Source organism: Mus pahari, chromosome 4 (genome assembly GCF_900095145.1).
Source record: "Mus pahari chromosome 4, PAHARI_EIJ_v1.1, whole genome shotgun sequence".
Lineage (NCBI taxonomy): Eukaryota > Metazoa > Chordata > Mammalia > Rodentia > Muridae > Mus > Mus pahari.
In genome coordinates this window covers 146,383,279-146,405,858 of record NC_034593.1, presented here as the reverse complement: position 1 = coordinate 146,405,858, position 22,580 = coordinate 146,383,279, and the positions used below count along the sequence as shown (strand labels likewise).

The 22,580-nt window shown below is 35.4% G+C and overlaps 1 protein-coding gene across 2 annotated transcripts in view; it reads right to left on the bottom strand.

Annotated features, from left to right (window-relative positions):
* Positions 1 to 22,580, bottom strand: part of Wls (Wnt ligand secretion mediator) — a 100,961-nt gene that overhangs the window by 68,499 nt on the left and 9,882 nt on the right. The window lies entirely within an intron of this gene.

The following is a 22,580-nucleotide window of genomic DNA, read 5'->3' as shown; positions in this document are numbered from 1 at the left end:
AGAAGAAGAAGAAGAAGAAGAAGAAGAAGAAGAAGAAGAAGAAGAAGAAGAAGAAGAAGAAGAAGAAGAAGAAGAAGAAGAAGAAGAAGAAGCAGCCAAATATGCAACTTTTTCTGGTTGCTGGGATATCATTAGATGCAGCCAAAATTGTGATTACATAATAATACAATAGTATCTAGAATCAAAATATGTTTGAAATGAGCCAGGCATGGTGGCACACTCTTTTAATCCTAGAACCCAGGAAGCAGAAGCAGGAGGATCTCTGGGAGTTTGAGATTAGTGTAGTCTACAAGTGAATTCCAGAAGTGACAGACCTACATAGTGAGATGCTATCTCAAAAGAACCAGAAAAAAAACCCCCTAAACTTTAAGTTCTTTTTGAAAATGATTTTAAAGTATGACAAAAGAACTAAATAAAGTCAAAATTATCTGTAATATGTTTTTCGAATAAGACACAGTCTACTGTATTTAAAACAAAAGTCTTAGTCCCTATTATGAGTCTGAAAATCAATAGTGTTAAAAAGGGGTTACCTAGATTCAGGTTCATAAACCAAGTCATGTCTGCTCAAATAAAAAGTAAAAACAATCACTCTTCAGTATCTGAAGACTAGGAAAGCAGTATCACCTAGCTGCCTCAGCACTTACTGTAAGTCTTCTGTACACATCCATAGAATATAATTTAATTGAAAATGTAAGAACTAGAAGCTGACTCATCCCAATACAGTTTAGCAAGAAGGACAATGTAACAAAAACCAAATATGTCCTGTCACTGTGAACTCTTAGTCTCTTATATTGATGGCTAAGAACACTGAAGGTATGTATGCATGCAGGTAAGCTATAGAAAGTATTCATAAAAATGTTGGCTCACTCTTTGCTCTGTTTACATTATTACAGCAAACACAGGTCATATTTTCTTCCCTTATCTGTATTTCAACAATATTTTTGACTCCTCTTATCCATTACAGTATTCATATTCTGAAATATGGGACTACAGTATATTGAATTTTAAATTGATTTGAAAGCAGTAATACTGGACAAATTCAGGGTTGGTAAGCTATCTCATAGGAAAAAAATGATCCTTCAAACACATTACTTCATATTTGACTATTGTGAACACCCATTACATGCTAGACACTGTCAGCTACTTAAGTAGACCTATAGGCACCAATAATGTGAGATATATGAATGATAAAAAATAAAGGCAATAGGTAATTACTATAAATTTAAATATAATTATGATGAATTCTACATTTAGCCTGAGAAAAGGGAACAGTTTATTATTTGAGATGTACAAGGAATGAGTAAAGTGATATAAAAATTCCAGCTATCATCACCAACTTAACTCTGAATGAAAATGTAATCCAATAGAGTAAACCTGTATTTCTTTTGGAAGAACATTCATTGGCTCCAGTCAGCTTCCTATTACTATCCCAAATGATACCTTGGTTCACTAGTTACTATGAAACCAACTACTATCATTTTTCATACTCAAAGCTGAGTCAATGTTAAATCATTGGCCTTATTCCTTCTAAAACCTGTAATTTAAAGATGGATAGGGAGAGATACAAGAGTTAGCTACCATCTAGAAAAGTTAAAAGCAAAACAGCATTTGTCATTATTGAAGTGACAAATAGTTTCCATTTAAGTCAACAGGAACTTTTCTTTTGTCTTTAATCAAGTAACAAAGCATCACTTTGCAACTACTCAGAAGTATGTAACTAAAGACAGAGACAATTTTATAGAAGGCTGAGCATTTGACAGACAGACATATCTTGACAGAAAGTTGTTCCAACAAGGGTTTGGAGAAAGACTTTTGGCTGTATAAGAAGTCTGTAATGGGGCTGGTGAGATGGCTCAGCAGGTAAGAGCACCCAACTGCTCTTCTGAAGGTCCTGAGTTCAAATCCCAGCGACCACATGGTGGTTCACAACCATCCATAATGAGATCTGGCGACCTCTTCTGGAGTGTCTGAAGACAGCTACAGTGTACTTACATATAATAAATAAATAAATCTTAAAAAAAAAAAAAANAAGTCTGTAATGGCTTACAGGGCATACTCTCCACACACACACACACCCTGTTAAAATAGAGGAAGTGTGAGTTCAGAGAGCAAGGGTACCACCAGGTTAGAAGGGAATAAGCAGGCAGGCACCTTACCTATAGATGTCCATGCTTGAGTTTGGATAGCTAGAAAGAACACTTTTAATCAATTGGTTGATTGATTCAGACAGTTCTTACTATGTAGCTCTGGCTGGCCTGGAACTTAGAAATCCATCCTTCTCTGACTCTCAGTGCTAGGACTAAAGCAATGTGCCACCACTACACTTAGCAGTAGAAGGAACATTTTACAGGATGACTCCTACTTTTGTCTGTTTCGGCCCTGTCCTCTCTAGCCAAGGGTACATTCCTACAATTATCTTGGTTTCTACTTTGTTGACCCTGCTAAGCTCTACATAGTATTGTTTAAAAGGCATACGAGACACACGAAAAACAAAATTTTTATTTAGAGACTCCCAGTTCCTTAAGTAACACTTTCAAGACCTCTCTCCTTCCCTTCCCTCCTGCCCCTCCCTCCTTCTCTCCCTACCTCCACCTGCACCTAATCACAAGGCAGACAGGAGATCTGCTATGAGAATTAGTGGCCTCCAGAGGTTTGTCTGAATGGGAATAGAAGAGCTCCACTTCTCTCAGAGAAGATTTTGAAATCTTAGTTATCAGGTCAAAATAGCCTTCCTCTGACTTAGACCAGGAATACCTGCCTTCAATAAAAATGATATTTGAAGATTAATCTGCTTGGGCTGAGCAGAAAGAATAAGGATAACAAATTAGTTTGTATGGGTAATACATAATACAATAATAATAAGAACTTTGAAATTAGAAAAATGTAATCATTCTGAGTGAAATAGTCAACAACTTCAGAAGAGCATTTAGCAATAAAAACAATAAGAAAACAATGCTGCTCAGATACTTTCTTTTACAACTCTAAAAAAGGAGGTTGAGTTAACCTTTGAATAATCTTAGTTAAAAACTTAAACTCACCATTTCTATACTTTTAAAAACATAAATAACTTATTTATCTAGATGTCATAGTTTCACTTTAGTTTTTCTCCATCTTGTTCTACAAGATCATTTTAGGCTACTAGAAATATCAGCCCATATTTAAGGAATAACAAACAGACTGATTTAAAATAGATAACAGAAGCAATAAATAAATAATTCCAGGCTTTCATGTGAACTATGTTAGTAAGAAACTTAATATCTACTTCACCTTGGAATGTAGAGAAAAGCCTTCATTGCCTGGAAGGTAGGTCAAGTATAGTGATACAGGACTATAATTCCCACACTCAGGAGACTGGTGCCAATCTGTTTCACATAGAGACAGGTCCTCCTACCCACAAACATTTACTAACAAAGTATGTGCCCAGTGAAAACTCATACAATACATGCTCTGTACTTAGGTTTTTCAGTAACAGACAGTCTAAGAAGGATGGAAGAAAACATGAGAAAAGGGAATTTAGTACCTGAACTGAAAAATGGCTAAATGTATGTGTTGTTGTCATACCTGTAACTTTTATTCAAATGTCCTCAAAGTTCTTGGTTGGCATAATAGAATTCTAAGCTTAGAAGTTGGCTTTAAACTGTCTTAACCTATGCTGGTCTTGAACTCATGAAAATCCTTGTGCTTCAAACTTAAAAGTTGGATTTTCAATATAATTCACTGAGACACTCTTCTTGACCTTTGATAAATTCAAAAGCCTTAATTATGAATAAAAAAGAAACACATGAACTAGACTGTACAACTTAAGTAGACAGATATTATTTGGTTGAAATCATAATGTCTCAGACAGTTAATAACTGTGAGCCAAACCTGTGCATCTGCCATCCAAGATAAATTCCTGAAAACATTGTTGTTAGCAAATATTTAAGTCTGAAAAGTGTCTCTGAATGAAAGTTCAAAAAGTTCAGCTACAGAAAATGCAAATACTTGTGTTAAATTGATTTAGCATTTATGAATTAACTAACTCAGTTTCTGTAGCTATAATGATCAGACACATGTTTTAACACTGCATTTACTTTAAAGGTGAAATTATCATGTATTTCAACCATGCTAATTAAATCTTACCAGATTACTGAACAAATTATTACTTCATAATTAAGTAACAGTTACTTCAAAGTAAAAGTGTATCTGCAGAGACTAGAACTAAGACAGGACTTTAGCAATTACCTTAGCTATACCCTTTTGAGTGGAATAGGTTATACTTAGATGCAATTCATTTTTTATAGTAATTCTTGAAAGCCACTTTCAATGAATAATCACACTAACATCTTTTAATGAATAAAGCAAAAAGTCCTCTATGCTAAATGACTACTACCAAGACATATAAAAAGTATGTTTCTTATGCCAACTTGTAGATGTTCTCACATTCACCCAAACAGTAGCCTTATCAACACATACACATGTATACAACACAACACAGAGATGCAAATATACACAAAAAGGAATGCACATATATTCACATGATAGCACAGACACATGCATTCACAAAGCAACACATAGATGTCCACATACTTCAAACAGCAACAAACAGGTACAGACAGACAGACACACAAACCATTCAAACAGCAATTCATAGAAACATGTAACAAATACCTGGGCATAGCGTCACACTTTTTTAATCCCAATACTGAGATGCAGACAAATATGTGGGTTTACACATATATTTCACATGGCCACACACAGACTCACACATATACCTATATAGTGAAACCCAGATGTACACACTCACCCACATGCAATACAGATGCACACACACACAGCAACACAGACACATACCATATTGCACATATACCTCAACACAAAGAAGCATATATATATATATATATATATATATATATATATATATATATATTACATAGCAACATGCACCCTACATAGCAATACAAATATAGTTCACACACACAGAGTAATACAGACAAATACAATAACAAATATACTCCACATGAACATACAAATGTATCCACATGGCAATATATAGATGAATATGGCAAAACGGATGCACACACACCACATATCAACAGGAAGATACATATGCATGGCAATATACAGGAATACACATATATACACTAGGCCCACACACAGGTGTACACTGTAAAAGTGAATTAACCATTCAATTTGACAGGATTTAGAATTAATTTGAAAATAAGTCTCTGGGCAGGTCTGTGAGAGATTATCTCAATTCGGTTAATTAAAGTAAGAGTACTTAGTCTAGATGTAGCTGACATTATTCTGTGGGTTATTCCTCCTCCTCAATATCAGAAAAAGGAAAGAATAATCATAACACCAGAGTTCATCATTTCTCTCTGCTTCCTGACTGTGGACACAAAGTAAACAGAAACCTCAAACTGCCGACTCCATAATGGACTATACTAAGACTATACTAACTCTTACTTCCTTGCTTTTGTCTAGGATGCTATCACAGCAACTAGAAAAGTAGCTAGTGCACACATATGTATGGCAACAGATTCACATGCACCTAACAGATTAGCACATGCAACCCATATGTTAACATACAAGTGTATTCACATGGCAACCTACATATCCTACATAGCAGCACACAAATATACAGACATACAACCACATAGCAACAAACAGATAAATATCCACATAGCAACACACAATCCATGAGTATCAAAAGTTAAATGCAAAGTAACTTTCTGTAGCAAGCTCTTACTAAAAAAACTTCTCTGTGACACAAAGCTATGAATGAATGGCACTGACAGTTTAACATCAAAGTTTCAGAAATTGCAGCAGTCCAATTAATTCTGATTCTAAAAGTTTAAAAATATTTTATGGCAGGATAGTAGTGGCATATACCTTTGATCTCATAACTGGGAGGCAGAGGCAGGCAGATCACTTTAAGTTTGAGGCTCTAGTCTACAGAGCATGTTCCAGGATAGCCAAAGCTACACAAAGAAACCTTGACTCAAAAAATGTTTACATCTTAAGCAGATGAGTATTTTTAAGTGGTTGACATATAATCTCTCAATTGTGTCTGGTGCCAAAGATAGAAGAATAGAATTGCTTTATTGAAACCATATGTTAAATACATATTACATCACTCTCTCAGCTTGGACCCTCTAAATTAAAGTGCTTTAGAACACTGAGCCAAGCTCTTACATGGTATGTGAAATGCTATGGTAAACATGAAATTATCTTATTTTTCCTTTTTGAATAAAATAATAAAATGCACATAAAAGGTCTGTGAGAGGTTCAGCATATAAAATCTGCATTCATTAGACATGCAACCCAATGGCCTGAATATGTATTTAAAAACCAATACTCACCTTTAGTATCTACCAACAAAGAAAGGCTGAATCAAGAAATCTGACAGAAGTACATAAAATTACTAACTCTAAGCTATATTCCTGGAAAAAGTCTATTATTACATCACTCCATGATGCTTAAAACAGCAAAAATTAAACACACATGAAAGAGCACAAAAGACTTCCACAAGACCAAATGACTCATCTGTTCATTCTTCCTGCTCTGCAAACCAGACATTTGAGTTATATTTCCAAGCTTGTGCCAGTGCCTCAACATTTATAACTCATTAGCCAAAAGGCTATGTGTAATGCAGCCAAGATCACCTATGGGAAGAAAGAGTGTCACAATGGACTACCTTGTGTCAAGAACACAAAATAGCACAGTTATACACCAGTCTTTGTATAAGAATCTCTCCTAGGTGTACTGGAAGACCTCAAAACTGCTCTGGAAGAGCCGTAGGTATGGGGGACAATAAAAAGTAAATAATTGGTTCTACTTCTTGAACAAGTAAAAGTAAACCTCAGTACATATTCCATTATAATTTTATAATTAGGAAACTCCAAAATGAATTTATCTCCTAAGAGAAACATCTGCTGTGAAGTACAATTTCCTAATATTGGCTATTTATAATTTATCTGGCATCTATTATCTACATATCATAGAGGTTCTGATTTTATCTTTACTATTAGCACTACTAAAGAAGAATCATAATTAATATGTGAATTGCAAATCACTTTCATTTTGAAAGTTCCATAAAGAAGTAAAATATGAAGCTCTTGAAAATACGTCTGATTAATCTAAACCTAATGTATATTCTCCCACATTTATTGGGTTCTTGGGTATAACTTCATATTCTTGGCATACAGAATTTGAGATGTCAGAGTAGAAGAGACATGACTCCAGGTAAGGAACCCAGTGTTGCTATTAGAAGAATGTAGTTACATACATTTTAGGCAAGAATGAGAAAGAACTATAAGTTAGAGACAGACTGGCTTCAGAGCAACCTAATAAAGAATTTTCTAATATTTTAAGTAAGCATATAATAGCTCAGGAATAGTTTGGCTCAGGAAAAGGTGGGTTCTCTATTCACATTAAATTCAGAAATAAACAATGGATAAATAAAAGGAATGCAAAACTTAGCACCCAGTAAAGAGCCACAGCTTATTGATTTCTCTCCATTTTCTGACAAAGTTCAAAAGACATGTAAAAGTAATCAAAGAAAAAAAGTACAGCCAAGGACAAGCAAGGTCCATTAATGTCCTATCAAAATTTCAGTTTTCCAGAGTCATCATTTTCCTAGTTTTTCAAAGAAAAGGTAAGACCTTATAACCTGTGAATTCTCTAGAATTAAACAAAGAGGTACAATTTAAGTGTGATCTACAGTATTAGGAATTCTTGTATTTCAATTACTATGTAAATGTTAAACATTTTAACACTTTTATCTCTTCTAGGTTTAGCTCAATTGCTATTTCTTTTGCCTAATTTGTTAAGTGCTATGAGCCAAGATCTAAGAATTTCTCTGATTTTCTTTCAGTAATAATAAGTAATTATTGTTCCTTTTGGTGTCAGTGTTATCTGATCTATTTTTATCACAAGATTGTGCTGAATATGTGAACTTCTAAACACTAGGAAATGACAAACTTCTAAAGTGGGTGATTACATCTTCCTTCTCTAGTATCCATGGAGGCTACTCAATTGAACTATAGGTCTTTGTGGAGCCATTATGTTATAATAAACTGATTGACATTAAGTTATATTTGATTTACTAATAAACATTTATTAAACACTTGGTAGGCATCATTGTAAGAATGCCATAATGACCTAGCACAAGGCAAGGCCTGGGCCAAGTAGTGGGAGTGGGTGGGTAGGGGAACAGAGGTGGGGGGAGGGGTATGGGAAACTTTCGGGATAGCATTTGAAATGTAAATAAAGAAAATAAAAAAAAAAAAAAAAAAAAGAATGCCATAATGGATTTAGGTATATGGCCTTCTTGTACTAATACACACTGAAGACTGAGAGGTGGTCTGGAAGATACCTTGACTGTATTTCATGCTTCCAGGGACATAACAATACTCACCAGCCCAACCCAGGTTCCCTTCTTACAAAATACTCAATATGTCTGTGTCAATAAGTTTATAGTATGACTACTAAATTTTGAGGATTAAAATAAAATTTTCCTAAACTATCACCTCAGTCTAATAAAAGAAATGTCATTTACACATCAAGAGAAATGAGAAACAATAGTAAAAACTGTGCTCACAATGTTTGTGGCCAACATTAATATTACAGTAGCATGTTTAGATAACTGCTTTTTACTACAGTTTTTAGAAAATGGAGCTCTCGAAAGTCAGGATGTTTTAACTGACTCCAGAACTTCCCCTAAGTTTGCATGAACATAAGGAAAATAAGGTATAAAATAAAGGAAAAAAGTCCACATCTTAGTCTTAAACGCATATAATTAATAGTAGTAGGTTTGAAGATTTTATGACATATTTTTATACACATTCTTAAGAATATAATATATGGAGCTGGAGGTAGCTCAGTTGATAAAATTCTTGCTTCACAGGCATGATCCCCAGCACTCACATAAAATCTGGAAATGATAGCATGGGCCTATAATCTCAATGCGGAGGGAGGAAAAACATGGGGATTCCAGAGGCTTACGAGCTAGCCACTCTCGCCAAAAGAATAAGCTCCAGGTTCCTGTCTCAAAAAGTAAGACAGCAAGTTTAAAAGTAGAAGGCATATGAAGTTAATCTCTGATCTCCAAACATGCATGCATATTCTAGCTCTCCCATATACACATATATACAGGACATACACATAAACATGCAGATAAAGAGCACACAGTAGAAAATATAACCCATTTCTTAGAAACCTATAAACAGCCACACTGAATGTGTTTTTATGAGATACAACCAAAAAGGGGACAGGGAGAAGAAATTAGCAAAGGGTTTATTCAAAGATCTATATGTTGGGATATTGGTGAGATTTTGGAAGAGAGGCTAGGATTCTTGGAATAAAAAGGAAAGTTTTATAAGCATTGCTATAGATTGTATGTCCACTATGTGTTGATGCTACAAATAAAATAACTTATTAGATTATTTAAGGCTCATCTTTGGCTTTGGGTTGTTTTGTTATGGCAAAAAACTACATATAGCATCTGTAATGGGAGCTGATACCCTCTTCTGGAGGGCATGAAGACTGTGTAGTCATATACATTAGATAAATATACATATATGTAAAATACATAAATATTAAAAAAAGAAAACTATGGGGTTAGACCCTTCTCTTGGTGGAGTTATGGCTGCAGTAGATTCGTTTTAGCATTCTGTTCAAAGTTTCTGTTGATCACCCAGTGCTGTTCTGGCTACTTCTGTCTTAACTTCCCTGACAGATCTACCCTATTATTTCCACCTTAGAACTGCTTGAGAACTCTTGCTTTACTCATTTATTGACTCTTTTTTTTTTTTTTTTTAATCTTTGAAAGCATGAGTGGACACTTGAGGTTTTTGTTTTATCATTTACTTATTTATTTATTTTAATTCTGAGATCATCAAGTGATCAAGTGTGCTTGTAAAGGTGATCTTTTTTACATTTATTTATTGGATATTTTATTTATTCACATTTCAAATGTTATACTCTTCCCCAGTTTCCCCTCTGGAAGCCCCTATCCCATTTTCCCTCCCCCTGTTTCTATGATGGTGCTCACCTACCCTCCCACCCACCCCCCTCCCTGTGCTGGCATTCCCCTACACTGGGGCATCAAGCCTTTCCAAAAAGAGACCAAGAGCCTCTTCTCCCGTTGACGTCCAACAAGACCATCCTCTGCTACAAACGCAGCTGGAGCTATGGGACCCTCCTCTGGTTCATTGATATTGTCATTCTTCCTATGGATTGCAAATCCCTTCAGCTCCTTCAGTACTTTCTCTAACTCCTCCATTGGGGAGCCCATGCTCAGTCCAAAGTTGGCTGTGAGCACCCACCTCTATATTTGCCAGGCTCTGAAAGAGCCTCTCAGGTGGCAGCTATATCAGGCTCCTATATCACTTCTTGGCATCTGCAATAGTTTCTGGGTTTGGTGTCTGTATATGGGATCGATTCTAGCTGGGGTAGTCTCTGGATGGCTTTTCCTTCAGTCTTTGCTCCACAATTTGTCTTTGTATTTTCTCCCGTGAGTATTTTGTTAACCCTTCTAAGAAGGACTGAAGCATCCACACTTTGGTCTTTCTGAGCATCACGTGGTCTGTGAATTATATCTTGGATTTTTCCAGCATTTAGGCTAATATCCATTTATCAGTGAGTATATACCATGTGTGTTAATTTGCCTAAGAATTTCATAAATTCACTGTTTTTAATAGCTGAGTAGTATTCCATTGTGTAAATGTAACATATCTTCTGTATCTATTCCACTGATGAAGGACATCTGTTTTTCTTTTCTTTTTTTTTTTTTCTCCCCAGCTTCTGGCTGTTATAAATAAGGCAGCTATGAACACAGTAGAGCATGTGACCTTATTACATGTTGGAACATCTTCTGGGTATATGCCTAGGAGTGGTATAGCTGGTTCCTCATGTAGTACTATGTCCAATTTTCTGAGGAACTGCTAGACTGATTTCCAGAGTAGTTATAGCAGCTTGCAATCCCACCAGCAATGGAGGAGTGTTCCTCTTTCTCCACATCCTTGCCAACATCTGCTGTTACCTGAGTTTTTGATCTTAGCTACTCTAATTGGTGTGAGGTGGAATCTCAAGGTCCTTTTGATTTGCATTTCCCTGATGACTAAGGATGTTGAATATTTCTTTGGGTGTTTCTTAGCCATTTGAGATTTCTCAGTTGAGAATTCTCTGTTTAGCTCCCTACCCCATTTTTAAATAGGGTTATTTGGTCTCTAGAATCTAAGTTCTTGAGTTCTTTGTATATATTGGATATTAGCCCTCTATCAGATGTGAGTTTGGTAAAGATCTTTACCCAATCTGTTGGTTGCCTTTTTGTTTTTTTTGTTTTCGACAGTGTCCTTTGTCTTACAGAAGACTTGCAATTTTATGAGGTCTCATTTGTCAATTCTTGATCTTAGAGCATAAGTCTTTGGTGGTTTGTTCAGGAAAATTTCCCCTGTGCCCATGTGTTCGAGGCTCTTCCCCACTTTCTCTTCTATTAGTTTCAGTGTATCTGGTTTTATGTGGAGATCCTTGATCCACTTGGACGATTGATTTGCATTCTTCTACACCCTGACCACCAGTTGAACAAGCACCATTTGTTGGAAATGCTGCCTTTTTTCCCACTGGATGGTTTTAGCTCCTTTGTCAAAGATCAAGTGACCATAGGTGTGTGGGTTCATTTCTGGGTCTTCAGTTCTGTTCCACTGATCTACCTGCCTGTCTCTGTACCAATACCATGCAGTTTCTATCACTATTGCTCTGTTATATATCTTGAGATCAGGGATGGTGATTTCCCCAGAAGTTTTTTTATTATTAAGAATAGTTTTTGCTATCCTGTTTTTGTTGTTGTTGTTGTTATTCCAAATTAATTTGCAAACTGCTCTTTCTAACTCTATGAAGAATTGAGTTGGAATATTGACTCTTAAAAGAAAAATTTAGAGCTGGAAAGGTGGCTCCATGTCTGTTAGCTCCTGTTGCTTTTACAGAGGACCTGACATGTGCTCCCAGAACCAACATGGTAGTTTACAATACCAGTTCCAGGGAACTCAATGCCTTCTTCTGACTTTTGCAGGTACCAGGTGGGCTGTGGTATACTTACATGCAAACAAAACACTAACACTACAAAATAAGTAAATAAAAAAAACCAATAAATTTTAAAATGTATACTTCACTCAGTCATTCCACAATATTCCTTGTCTTAGAGTAACTAGGATTCTACGTCCCCAGAAGTTCATACCCATTTTAATTTGTTGATATGCCAGTTTAGCTGTATCAGGTTGCCATTTACAAATTGTGAAAAACAGCAGCAGCTATCTATTTTATATCATTTCTTAAGTACCACAAAGTATGCTAGGAATTTAACAGGAACTTTTATCATTCTGTTATTTTTACATAGAGGTAAATAGTAAATAAATTTCTCTCTATTCAGAGATGGTTAAATTGAGTCTTTGAAAACTACATATCTTATGTCATAGTCAATAAGTAAGTGCTTCACTGGGGTTGAACTCAAATCCATTTGGATTTTCTTCTAATGAGAAAAGTGGACAAAGAGATACATGAGCAATAAATTTGTTTTAAGTCACTTGAGTTAAAATGATGAGGTCAGTGTACAGCTTGTATGAAGTTCTATTCCCAGTACAGAGCTGACTACCATTCACAGCTTTGCTATGAAGGCAGTCATACATTGACTTTTTAATTATGGAGTTTCTATTGAAAACAGGAAGATTGTGGGTTTTAGCTAAGTAGAAACAAGCACTACTTACTATGGTAGTGAAAGCACATTTAACTTTGACTGGAAATGCAGTCACCAGAAAGGGATAGTTAGCATGGCTAGGTGTCTAACTAGATAAGGTGTATCTCATGAAGAGAAGAAAAGGAAAATAGCAGATCTTCAATTGTGTGACACACTACCATAAAAAAAACACAGTAAACACATGTTCTAGATTCCTCCAAATGAAAAAAAAAATCAGGGTTCATATGTAGAAATTAAATGTGGTCACAGAAACACTTTCCACTGAGGGTTAAGAAAAAATGTCTTCTATAGCAATATGTAAACTGGATAAAAATTAAGTATATTGAAAAATCAAAGAGCAACATGTCACTAAAATAAAAATCTCTTTTACTCCAAATAATTAGCAAAATGTGGATTTCCTGTTAAAAAAGGCTAATGGAAATGAAGGCTAGAAATTTCTACTGAGAAGAAAATGCCAGCAATTGCTCATGTGAGAGAAAAGGAAAACTTCAGCCTAGATGGAAAATACATTAGATGATAAAAGGAGAAGAAATTTGTGGGAGATCATTTTCCATCTGTTCTGAATAGATGATCAAGGCATAGGAGAGTCAGGGCTTTTAAACAAAAATAAAACCAAACCCCACTGTATTTCAAATATAAGGCACTCAGATGTCTAGAATTTATGGCAACTTTGTTATTGTGTTTGAAACTACGTTTTACTTTTGAAAGATAGATAAGTAAGGAATAGCTAAATAACAATAAATAGGCAGACCCTATTCAACACACTGCTGTTGTCTTTGTTTTCATCACTCCTTATTTCTTCAGTTTCAACAATTCATTATAAAACATCTCACCACCAGACTGATGGATTGAATGGATACAGCAATGATAAATTAGAAGTTCTTTCTTATAAAACCACTCACAAAGTAAATTTCCAAGCTTATCCTCACAAGTACAAAATAATAATAATAATCTGTAGCAAGGCATATAACCTCCCTTGTAAAAAGATACATGTTGAAAGAATAACACAAAACTATACTGATTCACCTTTCCCTACTGAATATGAATAATTCGAAGAGAATCACCCTTATTTCTTCATCTGTAGGGTACTCAAGAGTAGTTTTAGTCTTATTATCTTTCACAACACTGATTAAGTGAGCACTAAAGATTACTGTCCTTTGATTTGTAACAAAGGAATCTCCAAAAGATAAAGCAAGTTTTCCAAATTTATCTAGTAAATGATATAATTTGATTCTCTATTCTATACTTATTTTAAAGGCTTAGAACAAAGTGACTCAAGTCTGATAAACTCATTAAAACTCTAAAATCTTACAAATCTCTTTCCTATTTTTTTCATCACCATCAAATGTTTACCATCTAAATACAAGTTGGCCACCATGAAAACCTTGGGCAAAGCCAGCACCTTAGTTACCTACTTTATCAGTTCGACTTGATTTTGCCAGGCTTTGTCTGGGAAAATTTTAACCATTTGATTAGGTATTTCATAGTTGGCTTAACTCAGCCGAAATAGTGAACTGAACAGTAGTGTTTTTTTAAAAAGTGCTCCTCCATTCTGATTACAAAGGAATCATGATTAACGAAGTTCTCTTTGTGTCTAAGCTCCATTTTGACAGACAAAGAGCTCCCCCCTCCCAACTCCTTTTTGATTACTGAGTCTTTTCCTACTTGTGTTATCACCCACACAATCTGTTCACAGCCCACACAAACAATCTTGCCAGTCTGTGAGAGTTAGTAAAACATTTATGTGGTAAAAGAAGACAGAACTAGCAGAACCTCATCTTAACAAAGGATGATGAGACATTCAGTAGAAGAATTCACAAAGGGCAATACAGACAGAAGCCCTAAGCTGAATGGATTTGCCCACAATGGTTAACACAATGCCAGTCCTTATGGTGACTTGTCAACTTTCTGGTCAATTTGCAGCCTCCTCCGGCTTTTGCCCTCCAAACTCTGTTTCTTTTAGAAGTACTTTTTATTGGTGTTGCTTTGGCTTTTTTGAAACAGGGTTTTTCTGTGTAGCCCTGGCTATACTGGAACTAGCTCTGTAGACCAGGCTAGCCTCAAACTCAGAGATGATCTTACCCCTGCTCTCTACCCATGATCCCCCAGTGCTGAGAATAAAAGCACGTGCTACCTGCCACTCCTGGTTATAAAAAATTTTTTTTTAAAAAAGAAATACAATGAACAAGTTAAAGAGTCCAAATCAGTGACTTAAAGATACTTCAGTTTTTCTAGAACTTAAAAAGAAAAACCAAGCCAGCCAAAGAATCTAGTTCTAAATCAGTAGTTTAAAAGGATTGAGCTAATGAATATAAAACACTTAGCACACTGCCTAGAGTATAATTGGTGCTCAAATAATATTACCTGTTTATAATTGTATGTTGCTGTGTCTTTTTAACAATATTTTTATAATTGGCTCAACCTTTCTAATAAGCTAAAATATTTACCTTATCTGTACTTTGGTTCATTGTTAAAATCAGATGCTTCACATACATTGTCTTCTTTTGCAAGTCTAGATCTTGAAGTTGACAATACCTTGATTCATTATGTAAGATCAGCTCAGTAGTTTTATATCAAGTACTTTATATCAAGTACATTCTTTCCCTACCACAGATGAGCAGATGATCCTGTCTTATGATCTATATTTTCCAGAATTTTGTGAAGTAGAAAATATGCCTTAATTGTTATCTACAATAAACCTCTGATAAATGTTTAAGAGCACTGGTTGCTCTTCCAAAAGACCTGGGTTCTATTTCCAGTGCCCACATGGCAGCTCACAATTTATAGGTCCAGTTCCAGGGGATCCATGACCCTTTTCTGGCCTCCATGGATACCAGATATGTGCATGATACACAAACATGCAACCCAAGCACCTATAAACATAAAATAAAAATAAACAAATCTTAAAATAAATATCTGATCCACAGATAAACAAAAGACTTTAATTAAAAAAAGAAAGAAAGAAAATAATGGGTGGGTAGAAAGACTGATGAACATATCTAGCTTTGAGTATGGGCATGCCCCTGTTTTAATTGTCAAAGGAAATGTCTTCAAGAAAAAAAACAGGAAGAAGTATGAAGGATTGGATGTCCATAGAGGCAAATGATACTCGAGGCAGACTTCTTCATGCTAGACATAGGCTTTTCTAATAAGTTAATTATTAATTTAGAACATTGAATGATATAAATCTTGTCTTCATTTATATATATCAAATTGTATTTCAGTTAATCACCCAATTTTTGACAATCTATGTCAGACTTCAATTATTCAAAAGTATCTTTTCATCTTGTCTTAAATATGCTTAGAGCTCTTGGTCTATTGCATCTAACTTTGGCCTTTTTTATATTGGTCTTGTCTTTCTAATCAAATCGAAGTTGTTCAAAGACAAGATCTAGATATGCATACTCTTCTGTAGCCCAGTGCTAACAGCTAGAAAACTGTAGCAACATGTGCTGAGTTGCTGCTTATTCTGCCTCATATTCTCTATCATGTCTTAAAGAACTTCCAAAGAGTCATCATATACACTAAGGAAATTTCCCAGCTATCCCTGGAGATACAATTCTGCTTTTACAATCCTTAAAAATTCTCTTCTGCCTTCAATAAATTCATTTCAGCAGCTTGGACACCCTGTGGTCACCTATCTTTCACATGCATACAACTCAGAGCTTTGCTTCAAAATTGAAAATTCAGCCAAATTCTATGAATTATCTCTAGTGATCTCCACTCAGTGCTCAACAGTGATACCTAAACTCACACACTCAAATACATAGTTTCAAATAGTGTTTCCTTCCTCCCTCCCTCCCTCCCTCCCTCCCTCCTGCCATTCCTTTTTCTTTCTTTTGAGACAGGGTTTCTCTGCATAGTCCTGGCTGTCTTGGAATTGGCTCCACTCTGTTGTCATGTCAAGTAAGTAGAAAGTTGAAGCTAGGGGGCTAGAAAGATGGCTCAGCAGTTCAGATCACTAACTGCTCTTCCAGAGGTCCTGAGTTCAATTCCCAGTGACCATATGGTGACTCACAACCACCTATAATGGGGTCAACTACAGTGTATTCATATTAAATAAATAAATAAATAAATAAATAAATAAATAAATAAATCTTTAAAAGAAAGAAAGTTGAAGATAACTAAGCTACCTCTCAAAAACAAAACAAAAACAAAAAATATGAAACTAAACAAAACTTCCAATGAATTCTTCCTTTTTCTAATCTTCAACACTTTCATTCCTGAAATGATCAACTTTGAAAACACAACACTGAAGAAGCAACCAAGCAAATCAAATCACTAAATAGGAAGCTTACCTTCAAAATCAACCAGACGATTGTAAAAGAAAAAAGCAAGATATGCTTGGCATATTAATAAAGACTTCAAAAATTTAAGAAATGCCCAATATTAGACATCAAACATGGAATTGTGCATTCCTAGACTTAGCTTAGTGGGTTACATGGTGATCTCCACTACTCATCATTTTTTAAAAGTAAAATATGCTTGGCATATTAACAAAGACTTTAAAAATTTAAGAAATGCCCAATATTAGACAACAAACATGGAATTGTGCATTCCTAGACTTAGCTTAGTGGGTTACACGGTGATCTCCACTACTCATCATTCTTTAAAAGTAAATCCATAAAATTGAAATGGCTAATTAAACCATAAAGATATGAATCATAATTCAAGTATAAAGGTTTTCAAAATATTTTATAATAGCTTCTATTCTGAAAAAAATTGTGAACTCACACGTCAAAGAACACTGAATAATTCAATTGTGATGCTTTGTGATATACCACACTAACACCCAAATGGCCATCTATTGGCATGGGACACATAAGAAAAACACATTAAAAAAAAAGAGTTCAAGTCAGATGCAGATATTTACACCCAACCAAAGGACAGAAGCTGCTAATCCCTGTGATTGAATTAGGGGAAAGCTGGAAGAAGCTGAGGAGGAGGGTGACCCTGTAGGAGAACCAGCAGTCTCAACTAACCTGGATCCCCAAGATCTCTCAATCACTGGACCACCAAAAAGGCAGGATACACCAGCTGATATGAGGCCCCTAACACATATACAGCAGAGGACTGCTGGGTCTGTTTCAATCAGAGATGATGTACCTAACCCTCAAGAGATTGGAGGCCCCAGAGAGTTTAGAGGTTAGGTGGTTTGGGAGGTGGGGGGATGGGGACATCCTCTTGGGACTGGAAGGAGGGGGAGGAGGTATGGGATGTGGAACACTCAAGAGGGTGGACCAGGAGGGGTATAAAATATGGACTGTAAAAAAATTTAAATAAAAAAAAGTTAATGCCACAAGTGACAAAACTTTAACAAAACCTAGTCAACTGGCTTTCCCCATATCTTTTTAAAGAAAGATTTATTTATTTATTTTATGTATATAAATACAATGTAGTTGTCTTCAGGCACACCAGAAGAGGACATCAGATCCCATTACAGATCGTTGTGAACCACTTTGTAGTTGCTGGGAACTGAACTCAGGACCTCCAGAAGAGCAGTCAGAGCTCTTAACCGCTGAGCCATCTCCCTAGCCCTTTCCCCCAGATCTTGAGAATGTTTTTTGGCGCCTCTAAAATTTACCAGAGTATCAAAAGAACTTGAGAAAAAGTGAAAAACATTTGACAGCCTGAACAGACTATAGTTTATCAAAACAATACTTAAAGAGACATCCAACAATTGTTCATTGAAGCAACTATAAGTTATATGAAGAAAGATGAAGAAAATAGACTATAGACAACATTTACTTCTAAATGAGAGCTCAAAAAGTAATAAAAGAACAGGTATTTCTATAATAATAATTTTACATTTAAAAAATACAACTGTGCCTTTTTACTCTTCTTATATCAGTTACCATGTAGTCAATAAAATTCCAAATTTTCAAGTTTCAATCACCACAAATCTAATGCCTTACCAAACAAAATATACCATAAACATAGTTCTTTTCTCAGATCCCATCACTTTAAATGTGAAGCTCTCTGGTGGACTGCCCTATCCTGGACTGCTGGCAAGATCAAATAAGGTGATTTCTACAAAAGCACTTTGAAGAAAGATAAAAGCTCTCTACAAATGTGAGGTATCAGGAATATCAAATGCATTGCCTAGACTTAACATACACTCCACAAAGCATGATAAAGGTTATGGTGAACCTTTACGTCCTGCACAGCCTCCATGTTTTTTCCTCATCTCATTTTTGAAAAACAAATGTTTGCTTGAAATCTTTCCCTCTAGTATAAGGGAAGGCTCTTTAAAATATCTGGGGTGATTATAAAAACATGGTTCTATAATTTTAAACAGGTAATTAAATAACAAAGTGAATACCACAAAAAATTTAAAAATACAGATATGCCTGGGAAAGCCATCTAAAATGGGCAAAAGGCTACACTATAAACAAATATGATGCTAATGGTCCTTATCTCATTAAAGTAAGAACAACTATTAATTATAGAAGACATAAAATTTTGAATTTGTGCATTCTTTGGAATAACATTAACTGTATTTTACAGGACTTCAATACCTTCACATTTGAAGAACTACTTTTTTAAAAAAAAGTTGTTTTTTTGTGCCTCTAAATCACAGATTTATATAGTAATTTTTCTACAGTGAACTAATTTTCAAGAATGCAAAATTTTTAAGAAAGCACAGAGAAGTGGATAATAAGTTTATTAGAACTTTTAAGGACACTTTGTCTTAAATCACTCCCCCAACTCTACTCCCCTTCCCAGCCCCAGAGGATATTTACAATCTTCCATGACACATGCTCTGTACCTTCTTGGTTCAAGGAAAACACACCTACAGCATTTCAAATTAACTACTGACCCTTACTCTCACACTATAAACAAACCCTTTTCAGAATCTCAATTGCATTGTGTCCACATTGGTTAAAGCTGGAAGCCTGGTGACCTCATGTGGTGTTAGCTTCTCCCATGCACCAACAGCATCCGCCTTTCTACTCAATTACCCTCTTTGGTGCCAGAGGATTGCTACCCAATGAACATACACAATAGGCTTCTGCTTCATTACACTAACCAACAGCAGGATAGAAATAAGCAGAAGAGGAATAAACAAGCTAATTTATCATGAGGCCAGAGCAAGCGTTCACCAGTCTAGCCATGGAAAAGTTGAGTGGTTAACAGGTATCTCTGCAGTCTGAGATGATGTTTATGATCTTACAGATTATAGGCCAGCTGCAACAGAACCTCAATGATTTAAAGAATTTTTCAAATTAGTAGATGTGAACACAAGCACATAAGAAACCCTACCTTAGAAACTCTTAAGTTCCTATATAAAATCTACTCAATAGTTATTGAGAAGGCTCAGCCTGAGATTCCAGATAATGGGGACTGACATCCTGATAATTTGCCCCAAGTGCTCAACCTGACTGTGGGGCTTCTGTTATTCATCATGAAGGAGGTGGTCAGGAGGGACCCAGGCTCTTTGTGAGGAGGATCTGGTGCCCCCTTTATTAGGCAAGGGCACAGCGGTTGATTAAATTAACAACTTCGGAGGGCTTCAGTCCCAGTTCCCAGACATTAGCACCATCATCCAGAACAAATTAAAGTCTCACAGCAATTAAGCAGATTTTGAAAATGAATTTCCCATGGTTCAATGGCTCAATAGCAATCTTGAGTTTAGAAGAACAGAGCTTTAAGGAAGGAGGAGGAATTGCTAAATTTCTAAAGTAAATGTGCAGCTGGCAGAAAGACAACAGAAAGCCTCTGTTAAGTGTCTCTACTTAGTGAGGCTGAATTTTAGATAACAGAGGTGAAAAAAAACTAAACAAAACTGTTGCATTAAAATGATGTTTCAGAAATATTTATTTTTTCTATTTTTATTACTTTTAATTTCTTTAATGTTATTGTATTCCTAATCAAAAATTTAAGTAGGAAACAGAAATTTTATTTCATTTTTACCAGATACAACACTATAGGGCCATTCAAATCTCAGAGATATTTACAGCAGCTTCCCCAGGACTTTGGACGAAGGGATTAAGATTATCAATAACATAGTCATTATTTAATTTTAAGGATTCACTACTTGACAAACCTTATACTGAAGTCTTTTTAACATCTTGTTTAATCTTTCAGCAAACTTATAAAAATAAGTCTGCTGAGTCCTGCTTTACCCTCTTCAAAAAATACTTTCAATCTCTGAAAGTACATGGAACCAGGACTTGAACCCACAATTTAGGAGTTATAGCTCACCAGTAGGGTGCTTGCTTAGCATACCCAGAGAATCTGTTCAATCCCCAGCATTACAAATAATTTAGTTTACATTTTAATCACCTTTTAAAATCTAATCTGTCAGTCTCAAGGAACAACCGTATGTCTGCAAAACTCTTAGAAAAGTAGAAAAACAAATTCCCATTTTTAAGAGTTTGTAGTCAAACCATTGGGCTTCTAAAATAAGTCCTTTCAGAACAGCCCTCATGAAGCAGAAGAAACACATCTAAAATAAGTCCCTTTAGAACAGCCCTGGTGAAGCAGAAGAAACATATTTATGTTGTCCACTATCATTCAGCTTCTCTATTTGATTATTCAAACTTTGGAAATATATTCAGTAGAGCATATTCCCTTTGTACTTAATTGTCAAGCATAGACAAGCAACCACCTTCATTTATCTGTGTTTAAGACCAATGAAAGATAAAAACACATAAACATCTGGGAATGATCATGAACAGTGACCAAAAAGCTTGTTTCAACCCATATTCAAGAGAAGGTCCCTTTTCAACTCCAAAAATAGTACAAGTTTATACCTGCCCAAGCATACATACCATGAAGATATGCATGAACTTTTGTTAACCTGTTCAAGAGAAAAAATAATAGCCTTATCTTTGTTTAAACAATGAAAGTAGAGCCTGGAATACAATACTAGAAAATATGGGGCAGACTTTAAAGATGTACATTTTTGGTATTTTTGCAATAAGTCCAAAGTCTTCCTCCTTTGTCTTTCCTTTTCTTGAACCAAACAGTCGTGAAGCAACATATAATTTTGTTGATATGATATAGACTTTCAGCCTCTATTTATCTATGCATTTATCTATGCATTTCTTTGACCATATTCCTAGTACTTATATTGTACTTGACTATGGTAACAACTACACATCAAAGTGGAGCTTAAAGTTTTATATGGTTTATCTTATATAACATCTTATAGTTTATATGATTCTTATTTTAAAATTCATATGGTGATAGAGATGTATACTGGTAGAGTACTTACCTAGCATGCACATGCCTCTAGTATCACCACAAAAAAATCTGACAATACAGCTCTATAGTTCTAATAATACTCCAATAGCTAATATTGCATTAGTAAAAGATCATCTTTTCCCCTCAAATTCGATGTTCAAAAGTCTCTATCATATATTACGAATTTAGACGAGAAAAAAATATCATAATGGATGATGACTCCAATTGTATACTGTAAAATAGAAGACCAGCTAAGTCTTGTGTTGTTAACAAGCACATATGGAACATGTAAGTAAAATTTCATTAAATGTTTTGCTACCTAGTCTTTCTTATGCTATGAATAGCCATGTATACTGGCCCAGGATTTTAGATTTTGAGGGCAGTGCTGATAATTTAACTCATGGATTTGTCTGAATTGTATCCTCAACCCAAAGCCAGAATATTAAAAAGAAAAAAATTAAGATAAAAATTTAATAGCTTGTGAAAGCTATTAAAAACTAAACTAGCCGGGTGGTGGTGGCGCACGCCTTTGATCCCAGCACTTGGGAGGCAGAGGCAGGCGGATTTCTGAGTTCAAGGCTAGCCTGGTCTACAGAGTGAGTACCAGGACAGCCAGGGCTATACAGAGAAACCCTGTCTCAAAAAACCAAAAAAA